Source organism: Halyomorpha halys, unplaced genomic scaffold (assembly GCF_000696795.3).
Source record: "Halyomorpha halys isolate HHAL.00 unplaced genomic scaffold, Hhal_1.1 Scaffold631.1, whole genome shotgun sequence".
NCBI lineage: Eukaryota > Metazoa > Arthropoda > Insecta > Hemiptera > Pentatomidae > Halyomorpha > Halyomorpha halys.
This window is the reverse complement of record NW_027109839.1, coordinates 495,941-504,585: the sequence shown is the minus strand read 5'-3', so window position 1 is coordinate 504,585 and position 8,645 is coordinate 495,941. Positions and strand designations below refer to the sequence as shown.

Sequence of the window (8,645 nt, the reverse complement as noted above, 5' to 3'; positions counted from 1 at the left end):
CATTTATTTGACTAAAAAATCGTGAAATCGGTTTTTATTCCATTACTATGTCTGATTCCGGCTCCACTCGAAGAGAGTATTTAACCAAGTTTATCTTACTGCTCAATCAATCAGCGTGAAATAGTTTCTATTTCTATAACAACGCTTTAAAAAATAGAAGATAGTAGGAAATCCCTTCTACGACATGGCCCTGTCCTGTAAATTCCAATTTGATATGGAATGATAATCCTTGAATTTAAATATTAACATTGAGAAAATAATAAATGGTTTTTAATTGTTCTAAACTTCTATGAAACCACGTTATAATTATAATATATACATATTTGTTTAAATTTTAATATTTTTATTGGAAGAAGATGTATGAAGTGGATGAACATCAGTTGTCATCCTTCTTTCAATGAAGCAGTCCTGAAGAAGCTCTGCAAAATTAGGCGAAACGTTGGTTAACAATAAATAGTTTTTCTACTATTTTGGTATCTTTATTGACAATCACTCGGACTATCTTCCTACAATTTAATATTTTTAGTATATTAATGTTCATTTTACATTTCATGAAAAATATCTCTTTTCCTTTCCAAACTTCTTATCAATCCAAACAAGGTATGGCCCAGCCTCAGCTTCTTTCTTATTTATTTCCTATTTAATTTGGGTATTCCCCTGAGTAAAAATTGGGGGATATTACCCAAATTAATTATTATATTGGTAAGCTGGTTTAAATTAAGGAATTACTGATAGTTTGCTGGTAATAATGGAGTGGACTGTATTTAAATAACTTGATATAATGGTTTTAAAATGAAATAAGATCTATTCTCTTAAAAGGTTTCTGACACAATTAGCTGTAGAGTTTGAGCAAAGTGATTACAATGTATGTTAGTTGGTTAGTTGTAAATTTGGTTTTATTACATTAATTGATGGAGATATTACATTTTACTTGTTGGATTATATGGAGCTTGAAGGTTGGTTGTGATGTGAATGTGATTATGGAAGGGGTGTTCTCTCTTCTCATCCTCCTGCCGCCGCCGCCTCTCTCGCCTGAGTCGAAGGATTTACTCCCTCATCATTATGAGAAGAGACCTTCTTGAAGAGTTCTGTCTTCTTCTCCGGTACAGGTCACGATGGCTTCTTTACTGGTTCTAACCCCTTTGTTTTGGGCACCAAGATGGCTGCCCGGGCTTCCTATCGCATATCTTTGCCACTAGATGGCATCATGAATGTCTGTTCAGAAGTGAGGGGGCGCCTTACTTAAACATTTCCTATACAAACAAAATATTGAATGCTATGATGGGAATTTAATTTCTATTAGTGTGTTTAAGAGAGTACTTAGCATTCATATACCATTTATTATCCCTCACTTAGTATACTATTCATGGATCATTAATTCAGTGAAGTGCCCGAGGTAACATTTTATTTTAAATCTTAATTCAAGGACTGTAAAATGTTATATAAGTCTGTAATATAGCGAATGTAAATATAAATAAAGGTGTGAAAACTATTGATGAGACAATTTTGAAACTGGACAGAGCTGAAGGAGTGACAGAAAGAGCGACAATGGCACGGTACTAGGGAACAATGGGCTGACACATCCGATCAGGGTATACCGCCTCCAAGAATCGATACCTAACGTTCCCTTCATGACAATGCTCCATCATGGAACCCTTTTCGCTGTCCGTTCTGCACCTTCACAAACAATATCTCTCAATATACACTCTTTTTTTACATATTTATTTACGCTCTATTTAGCCCCACTTTGTGTATATAATCAAAAGATATTTCTTATTAATAAATTGAATAAAGTATCTACGGTTACAATTTATTGACAATCAAGTTAACTAGTAAACTAAAATTAGTTTATTAGAAATTGTTGAAAAATTCTCACACAACACCCACAAGAAAAATAGGCTACTATCTGGACATACGGAGCTCCACTAAACCATCTAATCCCTATCGAATCCAATCCTTACAATCCAAAATCCTTAATGCTCCTTACTCTGTCACAAATCTAGTCATCCATCAGAACTTCCATGTTCCATATGCTACCGATTTGGTCAGAACTAGAAACCAACCCGTCCATGATAAACTTCATTACTACCCAAACCCACATGTTTCTAGCTCGGCTTCTCTTTCATGAACTGATAATCCTCATAGGCTTTGAAAAGAAGATGGCCTCGAGATCTTCTCCTCTATATAATATGAGTAGATTTTCCATATGTCTGTATCATGCCAGTATATAACTAACATCAAATTTACTGCTTGTATATATTTTAATACAGTTGTAAAAATCACAAATAAATTATAAAAAATATTATTTAGATGGAGTGAAAGGAATTAGGGAGTCTGTCTGTGTGGTCTCATCTGTATGTACTCTATGTGTAAAGGTAAGTTTAACTCGATTGGGTACAATGCTGAATCCGAACATGTAACTCCCTCAAATCTTTATATGTATACCATCGGATCTCCATTGTAGGATAACAAAGAAACCGTAGATAAACGTTTTGAGTTTCTCCATCATTCCAAGCTCTACTATAAAATTTTAAATCCAAGCTCTACAACAAAAATTAAGGCAATAATGACCCAAACGCGGTTGATGCCTTAAATAATTAAATAAAAAGAGGTAAGTTTTTTTTTTAAGTAAATGTCTTGGAGCTGAGAATTAGCCTGCAATGATGATGAGATGGTTGGAGTAACACTAGGACAATACAGCCTTAAAAATTATTGAGACAGTGAGAGAAGTCGCCAGTCAATTATGCAAGCGGGTCTCAGGATCTACTACATAAAATTATTTAGATTACTTTATCAAGTAGCCGATGTGTTAGTTGAACCTTTTATGCATCTATTGAGAAAAATATAAAAAAAAAAAGGTAGGATTTAGAAGTTCCATTTCCCTCAATTTCTTTGTTAATTATCCTCAAATTCAGGTTCAGATTCAGTCTCAGTAGAGAAATGGCTTAAATTTTCTCGGATAATAAAAGCAAAATGAACCCATGCAGCAATTTTTTAAACAAATATGTAAATTAAATGCAGCATTGATACACAACTTAGTGCTGTTGGTTTATAAGGTTCAATCAAAAAATCATTAAATTATTATTATAGTTTATTTTTCACTTTTATATGTGCTTTTTGGTATGTAGTATAAATTTATGATCATAGATTTGAGTCAACCTCCGCAAAGGATTTGGATGAATTCGTGAGTGCAGAAGTCTTCCAACCAAGACACTCCTAAAGTAGTACATCCACATAACCTAGCTTCAGAGGCATTTCAGTCTTATTGTTGGCTTTTATAGTAGTGTATCAGTCAGTAATGTTTGTACAATTGGGGTGTTCAGCGAATGAGTCATGAAAAGTATTTTACTTTTATTTACTAATGTCAATCACAAATGGTATGTCCAGGTCCTTGTATAATAAGTTGTTTGTGGTGTCTTGATGAATTTATTTTTATGATTTAGTAGTTGTCGAAGTAAAGAAAGGCGGTAATTCAGTCTTTTTTCCATGTAATCACATGTGAATTCCAGATCAGGCGTCTGTCGATCATAGGTCCAAAGTATGTTTGTTTATAAAACGGGAAATTGCAAAGTGTTAGTTGAGGGCAGCCTAAACGTATAAGTGTAACTGTAACCTGATTCGAATTTTAGTTGCTCGCCATTTATCAAACCAATTTTGTAATAAATTTAAATGAGAATGTACATGGTGAATACCTGTGCCTGATCAAAAATAACTGCATCAATTGAGGGTCAATATCTAAATTAATCACCGCGACCATGATTTCCGTTAATGAAGAAAATTAAGCAACCAGCAAGGGATAATGAGAGAAAAACATTAATTATATAGTCAATATGTTTTTTATTATATAGTATACTTTTAAATTTTATGTCGTAAAATAAACAGATTATTATTCTCAAAATATTTACTAGAAAGATAACCTTAACGATAAACGTTGTCAAAAGGTCTTCTCATCTGTTGAAATAATTGCCCTGTTTCATAGGTATGTTTTAATATCACATGTGAGGTTAGAAAATAGTTTAGGCAATTACAGTAAAATTTCTGGTAAACCACTCAAAATGAGCATGTCAGAAACTGCAGTAGATTACGATTTCGATGATGTTAAAACCTTGGTAAGATGTTTTCATATTAATAGACTTATCTTATGTTACTTTTTTTTCGAATTATTTTTCTCCGAGCTGGTGTAATTTAATAAAATATTTAGGTAAATGTTAGGTTTAAAAAAAAATGAAAATACCGTCAAATTTTTGGTGTATTGTGAGATTACGTGAAATTGACCACAGTTAGTAGAAAGGAACCAAGACGAATAGTAACTGAACTAGAAAAAATGAATTTAAAGTTAAATACTGATTTATCTAAGGTTGAATAAAAAACCTCTGCCAAGTGCATGAGTCAGTAAAGCTTTCTTAACATTTTTCATTTTTAAATAAATCTTTCACGGGAAATATATTTTTTTATTTTTCTCCTACCTTCCACTTTTTATTAAAAAACAATTACAATACATATATACAAAAAATGTATCTATATACAGTAAAAATTAATAGTGTTCTTGGATTGCCAAAGGAGCATTCTAACGTAGGTTTGGGTATGTTACAAGAGAGAGAGCTTGGTGACACAAAACTCAACAAAACCTGTTGAAGTTGATACTATACAGATTTTAAAGTAATTCAAAACTTTTATTTATGGTATTTTTATTTAATGTTCAGTGTATTTTTTATCTTATCCCTCTTTAAATATTTTGAAAACATACATTTATGCATAAACTCATCCATTTAATTAAGTGTTTCGATATTGAGTGTTTCATATGGATTTTTTATTTTATTTTTCTTAAATCTCTCTAGCATTAGAGTCAACTTTACACACATCTTAGACGTTTAAATAAATTTCTCTTATTTAAGGTTTTTATGAAAGATAAAAAGGAAAATTGTGATCAATATACAGAGCTATTATTTCTTAACAACTTAATTTCTTGGTAGTTTACTTCAAACAATTTTTTCTTTCTCTTCTTTTTTGAAGAAAAAAAAGAAACCATTTCTCCTTAACCTGAAATACATTTTGAAAATGCATATACAACTAGTATATTAATAAAAGATATATTTTTGTTTTCCAGGTGATTGGTGCCCTACGACAGCCCAGTATGCCATTGAAAAATAAACTTTACAGAATCGCTAAGATGAAGAAGAAATCCGTTGACCCGAAATTAGCAGCACTTGCTCAACGGTATCTTGAAGACATCAGAAGCAATACGGAGAGGAGGGTAGACGGAGGCACGTGGAGGTTCTTCAACCCTTGAGTCGTCCCGTTCTATCAGAAAAGAATTTTTGTAAACAAAAATGTGTTCGATTTATAGCAAATGCTAAAAGGATTATAAGATATGCAAAAGAATTATCTGTATTATTTTCTTTCCATGTTTTGATACTAGAAACAGTTTTTTTTTTTTCTACAAACATAAGTTTACTTACTGAACATTAGCTATTGGCAGTTTATTCTTACTAATATTTATTGCTTAGGAAAGTATAAGCTTATTAAGACTCCAGGAACTAGGTAAATAATTACCTAACCTAATAGGTTACAACGGCAAGTTACTCAAACACTCCAGAGTGCAAGAGAAGTAGACGGAACAATCTAGATTTATAGTTTAAAGCTGTAGGGACAGCAAAACAATTACACATCTTTATCCCTTACGTTCATCATTGGAAACCACATCGCAGAATGGTGTAAGGCATACCTCATATAGTTACCGATAACTCGAAAAATCCCAATAATTGTTAAGGATCCATCATATTTCAAAAATGATAGCTTTAGTATTTAATTATTCTTTTTTTTAAATTAATGTGCTATTTTAATAAGCTTTGGTCCAAAAAAAATAAAAAGTATAATTATTCTGAAACCAGTCCAAATGATAGTGACAGTAGAGAAATTAGGATTTCAATGGGTGCATACAAAAATTTCTTCAAAAAACCTTTTCAAAAATATATCTTATCAATGAATTTAGATAGGAAGGTGACTTCGGTCGTACCGAACGAAATTTGTGTTTAATTACCCTAATTACCCTAGTTACCCCGCTCTAATTACCGATATTTACTCCAAACACCCTTTACATAAATCGTGTATCTGATTCACATTTAAATTACTTCATAAAATCATATCGTCACTAAAACGTTTTTATTCCAAACCTACATCCCTCATACCTTGAAGAATTGCTGCGATATAAATTATACCCTCCAGACAAGAGGATAATTTTTAATCCCACGGAGACGATAAAAAGTAAATTTTAAGAAGGGGAGGTATTAGAAGGGCTGCCTCGGCGTCACAACACAAAATGCTCTCCCATTCCGTTTAATTTACGATTTGACAGCTCGGGTTAGAGGGTCGGATTTAATCTCGGCTGGTGAGAGAATAATTTAGAAGAATCGGGCACCTCGAGAAGGTGGGCCTTGATTGCTATTGCTCTACGTGTGTCGGCAATAATGGCCAATGAGAAAGCTTTTTTTTAATAAAAGGTAGCGGAAACTGCTGGACAGGGCCGAAAGACAGCCTGGTCAGCCAATAACAGACCTCTTCCTCTTTATCTCTACCCGCTAATTAAATTAGAATTCTCTTTTCCTACCGTTCTTTGACTCGTCCTTTCCTTAATTCTAGCCTGACTTCTAACTCCCTTCTTTTTAGCCTTCACTCACGGCATTCTACTAAAGCTGTCGAAGGAAACTTTATTGGATACCAACCAAGCCATTCTCTTATAGACCTCACTTATATTGCCCAGCCTAAAATTTAACTACATGTGGCTAGCTTTGTTCTTAAAACAACCTATTACTGCAAACGATTCTGGCCCATTTTCGACATAATTTCTCTTCATACAGGCATGTCACTGTACATATTCATAACCATGACCTCTCCTATTTTTTGGAATTCGGACTTGATTTGCGATTTATCTTAGCAGTAACATGTGGTAAATCTTTTAAGGGCATTGTCAATTTATAATCGTTCGTCAGCACTAATCCCACGCAACTAATTCTAGAATTTCAATGTGATCGGGGTTTTTTTTCTGATGAGTATTTATATAGAAAATGAGACATTAAGAAGAAATTCTTGAGAACTGAGAGCGTACCTAAGTAGCCAAAAACAGCAAATAATACGAAAACCCGGAACAGAAAATAGAACAAACCTAAAATCGTTTCGGAATTAAAAATTCCCTTGGAATTCGTCACAAGACAGCCATTTTAGTCTTCTCGGCCACTTTAGAGTAAACTTAAATTATAATGTTGCATTGTCATGATAAATCGAAATATAAAAATAATTTGTTTTAAAGGCTTTTTGAAATTCTCATACTTTTTGTACGAAAGTTGTCAAAACCGTAAAGAATTGATTACGGTGTTTGGCGATTAATCTCTTCAGGGCGCGTTAGTTCAAAATGACACCGAACGAGAAATAAGCTTAATTATTTTTCTTACTACTAGAATCCATTAATAAATAGATTCTGAATGCCATTGATCAATGAAACTCATGATGAAATCAATGAATCAATGAAACTCCGGAGTTAGATGCTTTGGAGAAGAGCTGAAGAAGGATAAAAAATTGACAATATCCTCAAAAGATAGCCAACCTCTCACTGTTAAGATCAAGCAAAATCAAATCAGAATTCCAAAAAGTGTTTAGATAAAGAGGTTGAGTATGTTTATAAGTTTATATATATATATATATTATGCACTCTGTATAAAACATCGTCTACTATGACTAAGACTGTCTTAAGAATAAGGATACACACATATAACTATTTTCATCGTAATGTACAAATTGAAGTATAAGGGTACAATTATGTTACTAATTGTTATACATTTGGTTATCATTGAGATCGCTAGTCGGATTGATAATACATTCTAGGCCAGTGTTCCCAAACTGGATACCACGCCACACTGTAATACCCCCAAGCGTTTGAAAGGGATGTCACAAGCGAATGCCACGTTCTCAAAATATTCACAAAAAAAAGAAGATGAAAAATTAAAATTAAATTAATAAATATAGAGTGCATTAAAGCATTTGTTTTGACAAAATGTCGACAAAATATAAAAATCAACTCCGTTCCCATCATTAATCTATTTATATATAATATAATTATAAGATAAATAAAATGCACAAGTATTTGTAAGATTATAACCTAAAAATATTACCCCAACATTTTCATCCATTAAAAATACTGCCTATTTCTCTATCCATAGCTCTTACCTGAAACAAATAAAAAAAACAAATTATTTAATGAAATCAATATTGATTTTATTCTAGAAAATATTGTTTTAAAAATATATGGAAATATAAATTATAATCCGAATTTTTAATCCTCTATACAAATCGTTCTTTTATCCTCAATTAAATACTGTCACATTTGTACAACTTTTTGATCTAGTTAATGAAAAAATAAACGAGCATCTAATAAAATTCAGTCAGTTATGTGAAGGGTCCAGTAGAAAACAGTGAGATTTGATAAGTACAAATTTGGAGAGAAATGTAATTTAAATTTCAGTTAAATCTCATTATATTTCCTTTCAGCGTTTGGTGTAATGTTATTCCATGTCAAATGTCAATTCCGATGAAAAATGGAACTCCTTCGCTTTTGGAGCCTTCAAATTGCAAGCTCAAGGAGGACCAGAAAG

General features: G+C 32.4%; 1 long non-coding RNA gene across 1 annotated transcript; it reads left to right on the top strand.

The window, feature by feature from the left end:
• The first annotated feature begins 3,519 nt into the window (after window positions 1-3,519).
• LOC136795911 (uncharacterized) lies at window positions 3,520-5,382 on the top strand. Its single transcript, XR_010843621.1, has 2 exons — window positions 3,520-4,109; window positions 5,108-5,382. It is a non-coding gene; the product is annotated as an uncharacterized lncRNA (long non-coding RNA).
• The last annotated feature ends 3,263 nt before the right edge of the window (window positions 5,383-8,645 follow it).